The 21557-nt window shown below is 36.2% G+C and overlaps 1 protein-coding gene across 2 annotated transcripts in view; it reads left to right on the plus strand.

Moving 5' to 3' along the window:
- The first annotated feature begins 304 nt into the window (after window positions 1–304).
- The window catches only part of LOC149553070 (pyruvate dehydrogenase E1 component subunit alpha, mitochondrial-like), a 143080-nt gene continuing 121827 nt past the window's right edge, over window positions 305–21557 (plus strand). The window contains exon 1 of one of the 2 annotated variants that reach the window (XM_089788578.1): window positions 305–785. The gene's annotated coding sequence lies outside the window, so the exon portion shown is untranslated. The remainder of the gene's footprint in view (window positions 786–21557) is intronic. The other variant, XM_089788577.1, reaches the window with a different exon arrangement.

The raw sequence follows: 21557 nt of genomic DNA on the forward strand, positions 1-21557 counted from the left end.
CTTATCATCATCGAACAAACTATGTAAGGTTATGCCATCCCCTAAGATGACCCTATATTGAGCCCGAATATCCTCATATGCCTTGCAATCAATAATAAAGTGACATTTTGTTGCAACTACCCCTTTTTCGTAGAATCTGTAGATCCTCTCCTCCCACTCCTCTTTAGACTTCTCCCATCTACCAGTGTCACATCTGATATGATATGATCGAGTCCCCAACTAAACAATTAACATCGTAGCCTTACTATTAATCGGTGACCCCAAATATGCTTATCTAAAATAAAAGGGAAAAGTTTTATGAGGTAAGTTTTGCCGACTGTATAGAAAATCGGTAAACAGCTGTTTTCATATTTTCTGGAAACATTTGGCGACTTCTGCTTCGCCATTTCTCTTTCCACTTTTAGAATATATTTGAATCGCAATCGGCCTTAAATTCTAGAACGCAGGAGCGTGGGGGCATTGAACAACCTTCCCGCCTCTTATGTGCAGGACACATTGCACCAATCAATCTTTTCCAAACAAACATTGCAATGACATTGACAAGGGAGGTGAAGGCTTTACACTTGGCCTTCATCCCAATGCAACCTTTTGCTTCAAACCAGTTTACTGACACGCGTGGACCTGCTATGAATCAAAAACCTATAACCTACACCAATCCCGGCTGCTATCTTTCAGCACATTGCATCTTCATACAGTCCTGCTGCTGCACGTTTTTTGTTTTCCCAATTACTGAGAAACCTCAAGGCTGTTATCAAGAAAACGAATTATTCAGAAGCATTGGAAAGGTATTTAGCTGGTTGGCTTGGCTGATTTTCATATTACTTTTAACCTGAGTCGACAAGTGATCCATTTCTTTCCAATTTCGACATTGCATTTGCAGAAAGTTAGATTGTTCATTCGTTTTGATATTGAGACATTGTGGAATACCGACTCTTTGGTTTTTCAGAACAGGGTTTGCATGTAGTTGAAAATCTTTATTAGTTTTGAAATTAGATATCCAAGTAGTACTTATTTCTTTTCATTTATAGTTGGGAAATTGGATATCCAATTAATCCGTATTTTACATTAGTACTGAAATTGGGCATGTAAAGAATCCAGATTGGTTTTGCTATTATGTCTGCTGTTAATTCATTATTTTTAATTAATAGTTTTGGAAGTGAGTGTGCAAGTAATCCACTATTTTAACTTGTTTTCAAAGTCAGGTTTCAAATTATCGATCGTTCACGTTTACTAGCATTTTCAGAGATTTAAAATGTAGGGACAACAAGTTATTATATTAATCTATCTTCGAGGCTGCAAGGATGCTCTCTCTTTTTGCAGGCTAGAAAATCCATATGACTTTCCACTTTTTTGAACTTGGAACTCCAAATAATGTGGATCTCTTTTCACTTCCAGTACTGAAAGTGGGTATCCAAATAATTCGGATTATTCACTACTGGGTTTGAAATTGGGTATGCAGGTAATCCGGACTAGTTTAGATACTGTGCTTGCTATTAATCCCTATATTTTATTAATTTTACAACTGAGTCTGCAAGTTTTCCAGTATTTATATTACTTTTAAAGTTCAGCTTTAAAAGTGTCGGTGCAAAACTCTGAAGATAAAAGATGCCCAAGCGTCAGGGTGTCAAACTTCGGGCGAACAGCTTACAGCTTATGATCAGGCTGGGACATAATGGACCGCCTGACAACTATCAGTAACTCCTTCGAGTTATTCAAGTTCTGCTAGGCCGGGACGGGGGGTTGTTCCCTGAGGTGTATCTCTTGAGATAGAGACAGAGGGTGATAGGATAGATGCTGAGAAAAACATGTTCAATGCATAAGAAACTCCCTTTTGATTGTACGTAATTACCTATATCTATATCTTAGTTTATCATGGACAAGTATTTCACACTCCTTAAGACATTTAATGTTAGTTTCACTTCATATATGGATGTGGTGAGGAGAATGCATGTCTCATTGTGAAAGGCATATGTGAAACACACAAACATTCATACTGTAAAGTAATAAACATTGGTGTTAGTTTTTAAAAAGATAGCTATAACATTGATTGTTTTAGATTAAGGTAAAAACAGGTTTTGAAGGGGCCCCGAAACCTTTTACATAAAAGAAAAAGAAAAATCATGAAACCAGGTTTTACTAGGACTTGAAACCAGTTAAAAAACCAAAACCAGGTTATATAGGGATCTGAAACCAAAAGATAAGACCAGAAAAAGCAACCACATTTTACAAGGACCTGGAACCTAGAGACTAAACCAACTGGCAAGCAAAAGCCAGCAACCAGCACACCAGTACCACAACCAGCACACCAGCACAGCAGCCAGCACTTCACCGAAAAAGCCAGTGACAACAAGGGAACTTATGATTTTCCTTTTAATTTAGTGCCTTCCTTGCGTGACCGGAGGTTCATATCTAAAGGGGGAGCAGAAGGTTTAGTTTTCTTTCTTTTTACTGCAATCCAACCATCCTCCACCTTCGCAGCCTCAGCAACCCAAACCCCTGAAGAAATGGAACAGTGGAACCCAGGGGAAGCAGAAGCCACAACAATCTCCCTAGGAGAGCCAGAAGACGACTGGCCCCCAAGAAGAGCATCCGATACAAGGGTAGGAGCCAGAGTGGGGGTAGGAGCTATAACATTGATTGTTGTTAAGTTGTTAGTTACTTGATTAGCTAGATTCAGTTGTGAATTCTATAGCATAAATGTGTAGTTTGATTAATGAATTTCATCTAGGATTTTTTTGTGCGTCCTCCAATTATTTGTGCATCTTTGTTTTATTGATGATCTGCAGATAATCATTATAAATCTGTTTGTAATTATTTGTTACCTTCATTTGGTATTAGCGCACCGGGAAACAAAATCACATTTGTTTTTTAAGGAGAGGAGATTGTTGTTTCTTAAAGATTGATGCAAGTTAAAAAAGAATATAGTGTGTTGCCCAAATATGTTTAGCTCCAATCTTGAGAGGAGACTGCAAAAGACGAGTTGCTGACTAATCTTGAAGGCTGAACGTGTCATGAATTGCATTAAGCTACCAGTTTCTGGAAGTGTAGGATGCCTGATAAGAAAATAGAAGATCACAATTTGTCCCAGGTTTTGTTCCTGAACAGACACAGAGAGACCAAGGAGGAATTAATATTGGTGGTTGCAAGAAGGAATTTAAATATTAACAACATAGAAAAGTGGCTTTTGTTATTTTCTTCATTCTGTTATGATAAACCTATTTTTGGCTGGCTACAAAAAAGATGTATAACATAGACAATATAAGAGTCTAAGACATAAAGATGTAAAATTAAAAAATACTAATTTTCTAAAATTTAAAGACTAGAACATTGCATTGTGATTGAACATTGAACAATATATATATCAGAATTCTAAGTGCTGGAATCAGCAAAGCCAAATAATAATAGTCATAGATATCAAATTTTCAAAAGTATGAGTATCCCATTATCATCATAGAGATGATTACATATGATCTAATGTCAACTTAATATGATATTCAAAATCAATGTTCAATGTTCATATATCAAAATCAAAATAGCAAAATGCCAAGGGCCAATGTCTCAAATGTGGTGAAGGAGATCTCTAATCATCTCTCAGGGGGACAGCGAGCTTGTCATCATTGGAGCTATCAGACTCTCCAAGGGTAAGAGCTGCAAAAGGAATACCAACCAGCCCTATATCTATAGTATCCTCATCATCATCAATCTGTGATGGCTACGGGGCTCTCCTTGTACACATGCATCTTGCGGTCATTCATACACAAGACACAATGTACAACCACTAGCTTCTTCGCTCTCTGAGAGGTAAGCTTGTTCCTCTTAATAGAGTGGATAAAGCTATTTGTAGACCAATTCCTCTCACAAGCTGAAGAACTCGATACCTGACATAGCAATCAAATGACTAATGTGAGAAAAGCTGAAAAGAAGAACTCTTTTAAGTTCCCTTAAAGTTAAAAAATAAAAACTTATATATTTCTTGAATACAAATTGAAATTATTATTAAATAGCTTCTGAATTTGAAGAACTAGATAACTGAGATAAGAAATGTATAGCTAGTGTGGTGGTTGTTGATTTTGGTCCATGACAAGTCCACCACAAAATTAGATCCTTCTATGCCATAGTTTTTAGGTCTGCCTTTGTGGCATACCTGTAACCTCTAAGAGTAGCAAATTTTGTCCACGCAGGGCGAACTTTCCCAAAAGTCTCAAAGTTGAACGTCCTATAAAAGATTCAAATTACTGTCAAATAGAAGATGCTAGTTAACAATATAGGACATAGAGATGATTAAAATAAGTAGCATGATATAAATTACCTCATTATCCTAAATCGACGTGACTCTACTAGGCCTAGGCTTGTACCACTTATGATTTAATGCATAAGTAGCCATATGTAGGGGAGTGTTTAGGCTGTCCCATTTATGTTGAATGATAGGCCGGATGTGCTCATGGTAGAATGTTAAATTGGGATCCCTCTCCGACATAGTTGCCCTCATCTGGCTGAGCATAGAATCAATGCACTTGTACAGCTTGTAGTGCACCAATATTACAGTCAAAGGAACCAACAAATATAAATATATTTTTCTTCTTCAATGAAAGCATTTTTATTTTATTTTATTTATTTTTATTTATTTTCCTTTATCTACAATATTGATGTACATTACTACAATACATTTAACTAACTTCACTAACCACTTTAGTTCCTTCCAACCAGAACATTATTTGAAATTCTAACAAAATGTCTTTATAACCAAATGTATCAATTTCAAATGGAGACACACATTTTCTCTTAGAATCATTTTAGAAACAAAAACATAACAACTTTACTCATTTCTATATACTATAGAATAGTGCATGATATATAAATTTCTTTAATCACTGAATGTAGCAACATATCAACAAGTACAGTCCACTTATACAATTTTCCAGCTTACAAGCTGTCATAAAACACAAGATTGGGAGTTACCCAAGGGTGACTCTCCCTAATACAATAAGAATTCACTTGGAAGTATCTTTTTGCTGCACATGAAAATAAGACAACATCCTTCTTCTCTTTAAGTCTTCAATCCATAGATCACAACCTGCAGTACAACACACACCAACAAGCCCATGGTACTCTCCTCCCAACCTTAGGCCTTTTAAAGGTCACCCCCGAGCAGGGAGAACCTTGACTAGGTGGACATACATTACTAACAACCATTTACAACACAATGCTCACATTACAAAACTGTTCACACATTTTACAGTTGACAAATAAAACCACAAAAATTCCCAACCAAGTTAGACCACTTAGGATCACATGTAGATCCATCTCAAGGGGTAAGGGTGGAAAATGAATGTTGAGGAGACTCCACCTGCAACTATGCCTTCATTAGGCTATACATTTTATACACATGCCTTCACAAGGCAACCCAACACCACATACATGCCCTCACATGGCATCTTTACAATACTTATAACTCTAGCAAGGTGGCATATGGGGCCCATAACACCCATATGGCATCCCTCTCTTACACTAGGAGAGACTCTCACCCAACACATTCCCTATGCACCCCTTACCCTCACAAGGCTCTCTTTCCCTCCCAAGAGATGAGACTCACCTTGTCACACCCAAAACAGAAAACTGCAACAAGAACACATGAATTCACAACACAAAGTAAATCACAATACACACATACACCAAAATTGAAACATGATCCCTCAACCTTACACAACACAACATTACAACACACCATATTACAACTACATTACAGAAAACTCACATGCATAACACAATAAAAATAATCTACTTAACAACAAGCTTTCATAGCAAGGGTACATAAGGTTACCAACCTGGTTTCCAAGCAAATTTGAGCTCCCTCTCTTTTTACCAGCAATCCTCCTCCTAAGCTATCTTCTTCTCTTTGTTTTTTTTCCTTTTCCAAAATTTACCCCACTTAGATTCTTTTTCCAGATCTATCCAAAAATTCTCCCCCCAAGAACTCTCCAACCAACTCTCTCTAAAGAATGTTTTCTTTTGATGATTAAGTTTCCAAATTCGGCCAACTTGGGAATCCACAATTTTGGGTGCTCTTTTCAATGCCTAGGGAAGCTTATAATACTTAAAAATGCCCCTACCCCCTAGGTATATCATATGGGCTTTAAAATAAGACCTCAAACTACCCCTAGGGATGGTGTAAACCTCCTAGAAATTCACAAAAGGTGTGCATTCGACCTAGCATGGAAAGAATCCCTCTTGGACCCATAAATACACCTAGGGAAAAGAAATCCTACCAAACCACTCCTTGGTTCACTCAACCACCTACCATCCCACTAAGCATGCTACAAAGGAGAACATGTGTCAAGTGACACCACAATACACACAACACACTTGGCAAGCCATCAAGAAAAACAAATTTACTTTTATAGAATCACAATAATACACACAAATTGGTTTTACAAATAAAATACAAGGGTAAAAAGGTTATACCCTCCTTAGGGTTAACCTTGGTTTTTCCAAACACCTAGCAAGGTTCTCCATAAATCCATGGGCTTCTTTCTTGCACACTTATTGCAAATATCAATAGTCCAAGAATAAGGTGATAAAATGATAACGTAAATATAAATCACATAGATTCTATCATCAATGAATAACATAACTAATATGAAATATGTATTCCCATTCATATCACATTACACACTTCACATTTGTAGCAATTCTCTAATCTAGATAGTAAAACATTATGATCATTTATTCTTACAGAAAATTATGGAATTAATCTACCTTAAGCAATGCATCAAATATAATATAAGTATACAATTCTAGTTTATTCAAATGATACATGAATTCTTAATGTTACTCTAAATATGCTAAGACATGATAATCTAGCACCATATGGAGACCACAATTCAAAAATCAAACATTCACTTGAGTATAACATAAGCTTTAATCATGACATATGGATCATCAAGAAGGTAAGTAAGCATATCTGAATAACATCATAAAAACTACTTAGAATATTAGTGTCCTAGTAACATCATAAGGAATCATCATATAGCCTAATGATATAGGTATCAATGTCCCAATAACATAACATGAAATCAAATAGTCTAAGGATCAAAATATCAATGTCCATAGGGGGTAATAATGTGTCATCTAGAGTCTAACTATCAAAGTCCAAAAGAAACAAAATGTTAATAGTGCTATGATGGTCAGGGCGGGACATGACACACCTCTCCAAGGCTAGGCACATCCCCATATTTGATGACCTGAAAAACTATAGTGATGATAGAGAGACTGTGTATTTTGCATCACTCCAAAATACATCACTCTTCAGTATCTCCATTTACCCTCTTTCCTTGCTCTATCTTTGACCCATCCCAACTATTCCACTCATTCGTCATCACCACGAGTCGCAGTGGCTCTTGCAACTCAAGTATTTTCTCCAAAAGAATGAAGCAGGATGCATATGTGGTCTCAACTATTTTTAGGAACTCCTTTCACGAAGCTTTTAAAGAGTGCATGTGAAGTGTGGTGGTTGTAAATATACATCTGCACATCTCTAGCATCACTCACCACTCCCTTTATCTAGCCAATCTTCTTTGTGTCCTTGAGTGCATTGTTCTTGGCATGCACACAACATGGAGTCCACCATATATGCCTATAGATTGCCTCAACAAGCCTCCTATCCGCTCTACACACATGTGCTGCATCAGTTACCACTTGGGCCACATTTTGTGGCCTAATCTCCTCCATCGCTGGTCAAAGGATGTCAAACTGAAAATTAATGTCATTCCAATGCCTTGTACAATCAATTGCCCCAAGAAAGAATGGGCCATCTGTACATGTAACTATGAAATTGATGAGTAGATGGTTCGTAATGCCCGTCCACCCATCCATGATAATGCTACATCCTAACTCCTCCCAAAAATCCCTTATGGTGTTCATTGTTTGACTGATCTTGGCATACTCATTATCCATAATAGTAGTCCTCAATTTGTGCTCACCTGGTGGTACAAATCATGGCCCTCCCCCTTCGCAACCTTTTACAACATCTTATAATAAGGAGATTGAGCTATGTGAAGTTGTATGCCATTAGAGAAAAATAATCTATTGGTGGCTTCCTCTATCTCGTCTTTCACACAAACATTAAATAAATTAGCTATGGGGTTACTTTCAGTTGTAACCTTCCATTTCCCCTTTCTCGGTCCTACTTCAGCCATAGCACTAGAAGTGGAAGAAGGTCCCGAGGCTGCCATTGTAAATGATGATGCTCTCAGCTGCAATGTAGGAGAAAAAAACATGTGGCTGCCCTAGTAATTTCTGAATAGACTGATTTTTTTGCCAATTAAATAAGGTAGTAGGCATCGCAATCCCCAAGTCATTTGGAATGCCCCAAAGCTTGGTGAATTCAATTATGTAATGCAAGTTTTTACTTTTTCTTAAAAATTCACATGCTTCCCCACCTTTTCCTGTCTAAAAAGGAAGTGTGCATTCACTCTAGTGATGCTGCCAAATCATTCTCTACCACATGTTGCATTTCCACTTCCTTGTTGTATCTAACCTCGTAGCAAATTGTCTAAGAGGTGATTTCGGATCTTTTTACCCCTAGTCCACTTTGTCAAAAGTGTGGAGGGGTAGTGAGTAGATGGAGGATCAGCTGGCCAACAATCTGTTGATTGAGACTTAGTTTGCTCATTCTCCCCCCCTATTGCTCTCAGCCTCAGCCTCATGTACATATTCTTGGCTACTATTACCATGAGAATGAGTTTCCACTTCCATCTCATCATCACTGCCACTTGTTTCATGATTGTGGAGTCTCATTTTGACACTGCATTTAACAAAATGAAAATATAACAATAAATATAGGATTTCAGCCAATGCCCTTCTTCAAAGTAACAAGATTTTTAAGTCAAAATTTAAGCAACAATAATATATAATTGGAACAGCAAGAATATACTTCAATCTAGAAATGAAATTCAAATAACAAAAAAAAGAAATAAGAAGAAATTTAAAACTAAAAACAATGAAAAATCAATGAGAAACCCTACCTTTTGCCTGAAAAATCTCTTCAACAAGATGAAGAATCTTCTTCCTCTTCTTCTTGCTCCTTGTCACTCCTCTTTGCCTTGCAACCACTCTTTCAACCCTCACAAGCACCCTTTTTAAAACTCATTACTCTTCTTCTTGCTGCTGTTGCAAACAATGACAAACCCAAAGTGAATGCAAATGAAGCCACATAGTGAATGCAAGCAATAAAATACATTTAATGGGCCTACATATATTAGGGTTGAAAACAACCCTTTAAACAATAAAATAAATATATTAAAAAAAAAAAAATGTCACTTTCTCATCTGCCGTGGGAGACGCCCAAACTTCCCCTGGAGGGGTTGATGGATGTGTCCCTGACCCCTTGTCCCCTCAAGAGACGTCTCCTCGTCTTTGAGGAAACAATGACCACTTAGCGGCGCTGCCGGCGATGTTGGGACAACTTCCCCCTATCCCTAGTGCATCCCGTCTCTGAGATGTTGGGTAATTTGGGGGAGACATGTCCCTGTGTTTGTCTGTTGTTGTCCTATAAAAGAACAAACACACCAATATACCATATTTATTTGTCATTTTCAATGAGCATAAAGTATTCCACAATCGCTGTGGTTATAGGTAAAAAAATCATTAGTAGTAAAGAGATGATATGATGTATTCATGAAAATAAGCAAGAATAATTTCTTGTGCTTCAATAAAGGAAAAAAAATACCATGCTCATATAGTACTGTCTCTTAAAAAATTAAGCATGCTACTAAACATATTATAGTGATCCATTAAAAAATCAAGCAATAAGCGAGTCATTCTTTCTAGGCTTGATCCTTCAACGGTGTGTTTAGGTGATAGCCACCCATTACAATAATCAATGCAAGACTATATTTTTTTAATAATTGTATGGTTAAAATTAATCAAATGCAACATAGCAGAAATGCTTGCACAAAGATGAATATTACTGTTATGTTGTATGCAAAGCTTATTATCCTTGATATTGTTAGAGTCTATAAGAGCACATCATGATAGGAATGAAGGGAATTTATTGTTTTTTTGCATGTGATTCCTTGTGTAACTTGTATCATGTCTAACCATTAATATCACAATAGTTAATAGTAGTACCTAAAGTACATTTAGCTTTGCCTTTTACTCTCATACCCTTTTTTCTTCAATTAGAATGAGAAACTCTTTTTGTTAAGAGAATTTACAAATCTTATTTGTTTATAGTTTGATTTGTCTATAAATCTAATGTCACTAAATTTCAATGAGGTAATAAGAATATAATTAATTAGATTATACTTTTTTGTATAAATTTAGGAAAATGCATTCAAATAAAATTAAGCCTAATATCTATCAAGCTATATGACGGGAGAAGGCCAAAATAATTGTTAGCCCTAAATAATTATTTACTTGTGAACTAAGGCACTTTGCCATCCCCAAAAGGTAGATCAATGAATTTTGTGGCTTGATACCTATAGAATGTCATGAATGGTGATATCTTGATGAGCATTTGGTAGATGGAATTATAATAATATGTAGCAAGGTGCAACCATATAACCCATGCCTTCTACTGTCCTACAATGTAATTTTTAAGCTACCTTACCACCCATTTGTTTAATATCTTTGTGTATCCATTTGTATGTGGGTGATAACTAGTACTAGGATTAAGCTTAGTCCGACTCAACCTGAAGAGTTTTTGCCAAAAAGGACATACAAACTCCTTGTCCTCGCCACTAACTATACTTTTGGGCCTCCCATTAGGGTTGAATATTTCTTTCAAGAATAAGTCAACTACCCTATGCTACCAAGAATGCAAAGAATGTGGAGATTTTGTCAAGTTTTCTGCAACAAAATATATACAATTGTAATAACCCCATCCCATTTCTAACACCAAATAAGTAATTATCACGGGAAGTAATTGGTAAAACACTTGCTTGTTATTAACAGTGATCAATTGATCAATATATACAAAAGAGTAAACAATGTTTCCCTAGGAAACAATCATCAAGAATAGAAACACTCTATTCTAATTAACTAACTAAATATTAAAAACATTCTAATATTTACAATAAATTACAAATATATAGCCATAAAATAATAATAGATAATAACATAAGCTATCTATTATCATAATATCCTCCCTTAGTGGTTAATCTATCCACGACACTAAGGTGTCCTCTAAATTTGACAAACTTATCAGGACCAAGAGGCTTGGTGAGAATGTCTAAAGCCTGATCCACTGTAGGAACATATTGCAAGTCTATTGTCCTGTCTTCAACCAGTTGTAGTATGTCGTGACAGTAAACATCCAATGCTTTGTTCATTCATGGAAGTCTGGATTCCGTGCTAATTTGATAATGCCTTCATTATCAACAAACAAAGTGATAATGCTAGTGACATTTGAATATCCCCAAGCATCCGACGAAGCCAAACAACTTCACAACCTACCTTAACTGTTCCTCTGTATTCAACCTTTGTGGAGGACAGAGAAATTGCTTGCCGCTTCTTACTGGTTTATGTGACGACATCGGATGCCAAACTGAACACATTTAGAAGTTGACGTTTTATCGTTTATAGAACCTACCCAATTTGAATCTGTGAACCCACTGAGTCTAGGATTAGAATTTCAAGAGTAAAGAAGTCCATAATCTGTAGTGCTCGTACATAATGAAGCACACGCTTTGCTGCCATCCAATGATCAGTCTTAGGAGCTGTCATAACATGTGAGATGTAGTTGACTACGAAGCTGATATGAGGTCTAGTAGATATATGAGGCTGCTTACTGGTTGCATATATGTAGTATCATCAACTGGAGGCGAATCAAACTTGGCTGATAACTTTAGACCTTTCTCCATAGGTGTGGTTACAGGCTTGCAATCTTGCATACAAAATTTGTCTAACAGAGCCTTAACATATTTGGATTGAGAAATGAATATACCAAAAGACTACTGCCAAACCTCAACACCTAGGCAATAATGCATGAGCTTGAGATCAATCATATCAAAGACTAGCATGAACTCTGTTTAACTACCTGAATCAAAGATGCCGAGTCACCGGTAATGATCAAGTCATCCACATAAATGACCACAAGGATGATGTAACTATTAGTAGTCTTGATGTATAAATTTGAGTTTGAAGAAATCCTCTGGTTAAATAATAATAGACAATTAGCCGATAGGCTACTTCCCAGGGGATAGTTTGCTAGGAAGTGTCCTGTTCAAGGCGGAAAAGAAAAACGCTGTGGTTCAAGTTGAAAAATTGACTTGGCGGTTCAGCTTGGGTTTTGACATCGAAGAGCTTGTAGAGGCATTGCTATCCGACATGGCCTTGTTGACAACATTGGATATAGAGGAGGCTTGAGCAGTTGAGGTTTTTAGTGCTGCCTTTGTGGTAACATCAAACAAACATAGAGCTGCTTTACATCTAGAATCAACAACCAAGAGTCCATCGCGTGGGTGGATAGGTGACGACATGTAATTATCTTCACCGCTTTTGGAGTTACCGACATGGGGTAAGTCGGAAATCGATCACCATTAGCTGGTATAAAACTACCAAATGTGGTTGTTGCCGTCAAGGATTGCTCTTCAACTAAATTCAAACGGGTGCGTTCATGCTCGTTTTACATCTTGTTTCAGTGTCACTTGATTTCTACTGTCATCTCTGATAATGCTTGAATTATTGGTTGCAGAAACCAAACATCGGAGGAAGCAGACAACAATGGGCTCGACGCCTACTCTACATAACAAGTAATTTCCTGCTCCTTGATAGTGCTTTCCTTTCTTGTCTTATATTTTAGCACTAAAGAGATTTCAAAATTTTCCTTCAAATTCTTTTTTTGCTTTATATTTGTTCCTCTGAGAAGCCCTAGGAACAAAATCCAATTGACAAGGGGCGGAACCAGTTAGTGGCGGTTCCGTTATGGCTTTAGAAAGCCTGTCCTTCATCCTGCGGTCAGTGTGTTCGCTTACCGTCTCCATGCTCTCACATGTAGTTTGTAAGTTTGTATTTTTTTTTCCCATTTCTTTAAGGCGCTCTGTCATTAATTGGCATTCTTGTGATGTATGTAATCCTCTACAAAATTATTTGCAACATACTTGATCATGACAGTCCATGAATTGACCTTCCTTGTTGAAACCCTCTATAAATGTCACTTTCATTTTTTACAGTGGTTGCTAATCCTTCTCGCCTCAACACCCTGTTCAATGGTTAGTGACGAATACTTCATTCAGAAGATCATATTTTATATAAAAGGATGCTGCAGATTATTGTTTTCAAAGAGTTGGCTTGGTTATTGTAGGTCTATCTCATTTATGCATGGAAAAGTATCCTAGCCAAACAATATAATATTTGAACCATAGTTTGATGCATTCCAGCAAGTGAAGCCATTTTGTTTACCAACTCTTGGCTTTTGTAGAGGTGATCCTTGCAAATGTTGCTCTATTCCATTCAATCTTGCAATACTTTTTCCCAAGCTCTTTACCCTCTCTGTTGTCTCACATCCAGAATCACTCAATAGACTTCTCGCCGACTCAATATTTTTGTTTAATTACCATTTTAGTTATGCATCGTTGTTTGTCTTGTTGTGGCAGATTTATCTATTGATTTATGTGTTTGTCTTCAACATCATCTTCTATAATTTGTTCAATGAATGAGGCTATAATGTCGTTGCCACATTTAGTGACGAGAAATCACTTGAATCCGTATGAGCAATAGTGGGATATGCCATACAAATGGGGAAGCCAAAGACAAGGCAAGCAAACTGTTTGACAAAATGCTTCAACGCTTTTAATGTTTTATATGTACCAAATGGGCTTAATGAATGGGCCTCACTGTAAAGTTTCTTGATGTTGTAATATATTATTGGAGATGTGCTTGTACTCCTTAGATATCTTCAACAAATCTTAAGGGGAAATATTCTAGGATTTAAAACTCAATATTGGTCATCTTAGTCTCCAAGCTCCATAATTCCATCAACAATATATCCTCCCCCAATAACACACATACAAGCTTTCTAGCCACGACAATCACAATCCCTATATCTGTGCTAACTGCTACAACTCCTAGCCCACACAAAGCACAATTGGAAATCTCACATCTAGAAGGTTTTCTGTGCAAATTTTGTTGCATATCCCATATTATGTTCCAATTCAAATGTAAAATAGATGCCCCTATTTCTTGAGCATTAATATCAATAGTGAGTTTAGATGCTTGCAAATTTCTATTAATTTCTTAAACTATCTAGAAGTTGATCACGAAGCATTAGTAGGAGCATATTTTTTCCTTTTAGCATCTAAGCACTTAGTGTTTTTTCAAAACAAAGAAAAACAATTAACATAGACCAGTCCATCTTCCCCACTTTAAATTATTTTTTTGTAATCACCTTGACAACCTTGTAAATGAGACAAAATGTGGATTTTATTAGTCAACAATAAAGTATTCTTTATAATAATTTTCTATCATAAGAACACCTCATAACTAATAATTCAAAGTTATCTTCACTAGAGATCTCTTTATATTCAATCATTTAAGGAAGGATGAGCAACTCCAATATGATAACTTAAGTGGAAATGCACTTAGATTTTTTTCTTTAAACACTTTTGTGAGTTTAGTTCATTTATTTCCACAACTCAAGCAAAACAAAATGATAAAATTGATACCTTTGTAGCTTGAAAATCTATTCATAAGAGCCACCTATTCTTATGTAAGAAATTCTATAAAATTAAATGAAATAGGTTCCAGCCTTTTAATTAGTTAAATAACACAGTTTTTCTATCCCAAATTGTAATCAAATTCCTTGACTTTAAGCGTAGTAAATGTATGATTCACTCTTCTAAAATATTTGTTACTCACTTTTAGCTTCAATTCTACCTAGAAATTTTATGTCGGATGTTTTTATCAATGAATACTAGTAATTACATAAAAAAATCAAAATTTTGAACTTGATTGTGAAAAATATCAATGCACACGTTGAAATTTATAGCTTATGCACATCTAGAATATTTGAAATAAAATCACGTTTCCGCATCTCCATCAACTCTATGCTAACATCTAATATATTCTCATTGTAATTACACCCAAGGAGGCATTGTAGGGAATTTTGGTTTTCCATTCCTTGGCCTTTTAAACTAGTGTTTGAGAATATTGACCAAACATGTATACACATAACTTTTATCAATAAAATAGTTATGCATAGTTTACATTCATAACTACGTACTCATGTCTTTTGGAAATTCTTGATAAAGCTTTATATAGACGGATCCTCTAATTTGGCTATCGACATATATTTTACATTCCCAATTTCCCTTTGTTTAGGTTTATAGTGTTTAATACAAGCCACAACCAAATCTATGAGACACAAAGAATCCCTCAACATTAGATGATATAATTTGAATAGTAGATTTCATTGACTTATTGCAATGATAGCTTAATTGTGCCTCCAATGCATTTCACATTTAGTTTTACACAATGTCTTAATACATCTATATAGAAACAAATTGCAGATATTTTGTGCATGGTTATTCCTATGTAAGGAGCTCAACCTATAACGATCCCTATGCATTGCGCTTGTCCTAGTATTTATCTTCATATAGTTCTAGTCAAATTCATTAATCTATTTGGTTTTGACCATTAATATAATTCTTATCCAATCTAAGACATCTTCGATATGAAATTAATTGGTTATCTAAACTAGGTTATGCCCATAGATATAAACTTGTAGTGTCGATTTTGATTCATTTAATTAAAAAGTCAAATACCGAACACTTATTTAATTAGACATGATCTTGACCATCTAGCATTATAGACGCTCTTTTGATTTTTATTAATAAATTAATCATAATTGAGAAAAATGTTAAAGTTTTAAACTTTAATTGATCAATAGTAATAGTTAAATAAACATCACATTTACTAGAGGGACAAGGATCAATGTTCACAACTTTATCTAGAGTCAAAAGCTTAGGTGGCCTTTGTTTCCAGCCAACATTCACCTTTGAGGGGCTTAGGAAGATGCAGAACCACCCATACACGATCCTGCACAAAAATGAGGAAGCTTGACTAAAATTCATGTCTCTCTAATCAAAGTAAGGTACAAAGCCTTTCAATGTTAAAACGTCTCTTACATTATTAGGTCACATCTGTAATATTGTTTAGTAGTATCTCTAAATTCGTGCTTTCATTGACATACTAGATGCGTCACAACTAAATGCTGAATAATCATAATCTTCAACAAATTTCATAAGACTTTATGTTTTTTCCCCCAACTTAATCCTGGTATTTTATGAGCTCGAATGATCCAAATTTCATCATCCATCTTCATTAATGGATTCTAATGTTTCCTTCTTGTCGCATCTCTATGTTGTGACTTTTTCACACCATCACCCCATTGCAAATGGGGATCCCCTCTTTTTTTGCTCGTAGTAGTTAGGTTTGGCAAATTTTGGCATTACATTTTGCAGTTGAAAGCTTTAAAACAAAGGGGTAACACAAAGGCCAAATTTCCAAGTTAGGATTTTGAAGTGGGGCCGTTAAAATTGAAGTCTGTCGAGATCATGTTATAGTGGGTTGAACGTAAAATCCGAAGTGTATTTAAATTTTGGCTAGTTAATTAGTCCAAAATTCAATATAAAGGCATATTTCATTCTTAAGGGCCTTAAAATCCTTCTAAAAATTGATTTTCCACACTTAAAATGACTAATATCCTTAAAAAAATCAATTTTTCTTTACAAAAGTACACAAAATCCGGACTAGACATGAATTTTCTTCATATCTTGGCCAAAATCCGGACTATACATGAATTTCCCTAAATATCTTCGCCAAAATCCGGACTATACATGAATTTCCCTTCATATTTTGGCATTTCAAGAAAAATTCTGTGTTAGAAGTAAAAATCCAAGCATATGATCAATTTCCAGCACTTGGAGGATCTTGGCTTGAAAATTTTCTAAGTATTTGAAAAATCTGGACAAGTGGTGATTTTCCCCCAATGTGAGCTTGAAAATTTTCTAGGTGTTGAAATTGTCCAGGCTAGGGTCATTTTTCCCTTGAAGGTTTGGAACTCGAAATTTTTCAAAGTTTGGGAAAAATCTAGACAAGTGTTGTTTTTCCCCAAGACCAAGAGTGGAACATAATTTTTTTTCCAAGTCTGGAAATTGTCCAGACTAGGGTCACTTTTCCCAAGGTGGCGAGTATGGAGTCCAAATTTTTTCTAAGTGTCAAATTTGTCCTAACTTAAGTGGATTTTTTCCCTCAATGTGAGTTTGGAAGGGTGGAAATTTTTCGAAGTGTCAAGAATGTCCATACAAGGGTGGAGTTTTTCCCTTGTGATAGCAAAACAAAATCAAATTTCTCTAAGTATAGAATGAATCCTATCCAAATCTTAATTGATTTTCGAATTTTGCAAGGATAGAGGTAGAGTGTGGATGTGACCTTTGGGTCCATGGATGATGTATTGGAGAGGGAAATGTGGACTTGGGCTTTTTTTGGGGGGGGGGGGGGGAATCCAAAGCTAGGTCGTTTTTCCCTTTTAGGGCCCTTTTTACCATTAAATAAAGGGAAATTGACAAGGTAAATTAAGAAGCCTCTAGAAGGGTATCGAACTTTTATCCCACATTGCTTGTAGGAGGCAAATTAAGAAGCTGAACTCCTTTAAAAGGCCATGAACTGAGAGAAGAAATCATAAGGATTTATAAAAGCAAAGGCTAAGCGGCTGGAAAATCTGGAGCAAGCAACCAAGGTGAAACACGATCCAAAATTGGTGATAGGAGTCTAGGTGAAGAAGGAAGGTGGCTGCCATTGGAAGAGGCTTGACATTGCTAAAGTCTGAGACTTGTAGAGTGCATATTCTGAGACATTGAAGGCCATTGGAAGGCCAAGGACAAAGATTTTACAGTCCAGATCTGCAGACTTCTGAGTTTGGTAATTTTTTTAGAAACCCATGAATATTTTTCTGGGTGTCCAGATTGCGAAGCACGTGTGCTAGACCAATTTGGCAATTCCCCATCCTTGGGCATCTATTTGGAAACCATTTGAGGGTCAAATCAGGAGTAAACAGGTCCAGATCTGAAATTTCATGAACAGGGGCGATTTTGTCAAATAAAATTCACTAGAAATCACGTTTTCTCCCAACCTGTCGAAACTTTTTTGCTGAGTCTTCCCCTGCCTGTTGCTCATCATTTCAAACCATTTTGAGACAGTGAAAGTCTGTGGTAAGGCTGCCATGAATAAAATTCTAAGGGCTGGGTCTGAAAACCTAATTTTTCTTCTAAAATCTGGGTTTGCTTGTGTTTGCATCCTAATCCAAAGGTTATTGCAGACCTCTCCCATTATTCTCAACACCATTTTGCAGTCATGAGAGGTCAGAAATAAAACTATGTTGCAGGCCTAAGGTCTGAATACTCTCAAACAGGGGCGATTTTCAGAAAATCCTGTAAAATCACTAAGTCCCCAAAGCATTCCAAACTTGTTTACAAATTAATCCCCACACCAAAACAACCATTTCCAACCATTTGCGGTCACTTGGGGTTTAAGGTAGGGCTGCTACATTCAAATGTTTGAAGACCAGATCTGAAAATTGATATTTCCTCACCTAGGTATGAGTTTGTTTTGTGATGGCCATTTGATTTGAACAACATAGGCAATTCCCTTTAAAATTCACAATAAATCCCAGTCCTTCCGACTCATTAATTTGACATTGTTGGGTATTCCTAATAGTTATGAGCTGTGTCACAAGGTTCGCCGAATTTTTGGCTCCAAGTTCAAAATTCGGTGAACCTAAAAAAATCTTAAAAAATTCGTATAAATTCGGCCTAAATTCATCATTTCTGAAACTGTGAGTGCAGAAAGTCTATGTTTAGGTCAGAGGTCGTCGTTTCTAAACCATGAGTGTAGGGGAGTCCATGTATAGGTGAGTGAGTCTGTGTATAGTCCCGGGGGAGTCTGTTTAATGTTGGTTAGGTCGTGGGTCGTCTTCTTTCCTGTCTGCTTTCACATCTTTTGAACGAATGACATCTGCTTCCCATGTACGAACTGCATACCCTGCGAACGACATCTGAGAAAACTCTGCTTCCATTCCTCCCGTCGGTAGTTAGGGGCACAAGGCATGATTATGATTTGTAATGTTTTGATATTATTTAGGTTTAATTTTATTTAATAGTTTTGAGCTTTTATTGTAGTATGTTTAATTTTTTAAGAGTATTTAATTTTAGGTTTACTTGATATTTATAAAAAAATTGTTATTATTATTAGTTTTTAATTTATTATTGTTATGAATTTTATATTATTTATCAAATATTAAAATATATCAATATTATTTTATATTATATAATAATAAATAGTTTGTACTTATAATTAAACATCACAATACTCATATTATTTATCAATTATTAAAACATAATATTATAAAAATAGTATATATTTATATATTTTTAAAATTACATTAGACGAATTTAATGTCGAATTTTTAAAGATTTTTTTGACTAGTCGAATTTCATCCGAACTTCATAGCTGTCGAACTCAAACTCGAACTCGAACCTTGTGACTTAGGTTATGAGGCATCACAATGCTAAGTTTAGTGCTCGAATTCATTCACAACGAAGCAGTTGCAGGTATATCCTCAGACATTTCAAGGTTGGCTTGGATGGTGAACATGGTTTTAATGCGTGATCAAGGGGTTAATCATTCACTAGTGGATTCACAAACATGATATTTTTAACAAGTTAGGGCCAAATCCATTATCCAATTTGTCCTCAGAAAATCAGATTTGGATGCAAGACTTAAATTTTTTTTTTTGAGGCTAACTATTCACCAAACTTTGTGTTAGTTTTCTTATCCATACACCTATTTTAATTACAATTTTTCCAAGGGATAAGATCACTAAGTTTGCACTAAATTCATGGACTAATTCAGGGATCATGAAGTCTGAAATTTATGATTTTGTTTCTTTCTTTGACCTTTACCAACTTCGAGCTTTGTACAGGGATGGCAGAGCCAAAGGGATTCGCAGCAAGGACAGTGCATGTCAAGAGGCTATCCAAAGGCTTTTATCCAGAGTCCTGAATAGTATCCAAGTGGGGAAGGTTCACAAACATGAACATGGAGCACCTGGATTTGAAGAATTTAAGGAGGAGAATGAATGGGCACCGAGATTACTTACCTTCACAGCTAGCAGTGAATATAATAAAGAATGGACTTTACCAAGCAGCTGGATTTCCTCTAGCGATCCAGTGCAGTGAGCTGATGGTCGAATGTGCAATGAACTATGATCCAAACACTAGGACGATCAGGGCTCAAGGAAGAGTGCTTGCATTCCCGAGCGAGGAGGCAATAAGAGAGACTTTTGGAATCTTATATCACTTTGGAATGCGGATCAGGACTAAGGAGGAGACCAAGAGGCTATTCGAGGAAAGGCCAGATGCTTGCAAGGATATCATAAATAAGAAACGGGTCAATGAGCCAAAGAAGCACCATTCCAAATTATTGAAGAAGTTGGTAAGTGAAGATTTCAAGGATGAATACAATGATATGGTATTCATGCTGAACAGAATTATGGGATCACCCCAAGGAGACTTCTTTGATACCTGGATGTTCTACTTCATAGAGGAGATAACCGCAGGTGAAGTAATGATAAATTGGGCCAAGATGATAAGTGACAACATAGATGCACAATTAAGAGACCTGAGGAAAACAAAGCTGTTCTACATTAGTTCTTATATAGTCTACCTATTGGCAAGGAACATAAAATATCCAGGTCTTCTATGTCGCGGCGAAGTTGGGAATGGAAAAGGAAAATTCAAGATCTATGACTGCCATCTTGAGTTGCAATTACATGGATGAGCGAGTTTCAAGAGGCTAAATGGCATCTTCAGTATGAACATCACTCCCATACTTCAAGGAGAAACATATAAGAGATTATCCAAGGAGGCAATTGAATTGATTCAACAGTATGGAAATTCCCTACCTTCACTTATATCAGGATCCAAGGATTTTTCGTCCAAACCATACAGGCTCCCAAGGTACCCTACCAACAAAATAGTTTTGTTGGAGGTGGTCTAGATACTTTTAGAATTCAATCTTATGCAGAAGGAAAGGCACAAACAAGGGGTACTCTCATCCATCACTCTGGGAAAAATGCTTGAATCTTACCTTTCATTACAGGCGATGGGAACAACAAGTGCGAAGCTACAATTTTATCAGTTGGGAACATATCTTGCAAGGAAAGATTTTGATCCATTCCAAAAGATCCAAACCACAAAGGATTGATATACAAACACAAGGTAGATATAGAGGATTATTGGATGAATCTTATGGACGAAGAGGCTGTGAGGAAGAAGAGATGGTCTAGGATGTCAGTTGATTTCATGAGAAAATGTGGGGTCTTCCCCGTTCTAGATCAAGTTAAAGATGATGGGAACATACTTCATCCAAGCAATGAGTATGAGAAGAGCAAAGCAATTGAGCCACCTAATTGGTCACAAAGGGATGAACCCTCGGATTTGAGGATCTTGATGAGCGAAATAATTAATAAATCAAGGGCATGGGTAGACAAGCAAGTAAGT

The sequence above is a fragment of the Cupressus sempervirens genome, chromosome 6 (genome assembly GCF_028749045.1).
Source record: "Cupressus sempervirens isolate cs-2001-9-10 chromosome 6, ASM2874904v1, whole genome shotgun sequence".
Taxonomy (NCBI): Eukaryota; Viridiplantae; Streptophyta; class Pinopsida; order Cupressales; family Cupressaceae; genus Cupressus; species Cupressus sempervirens.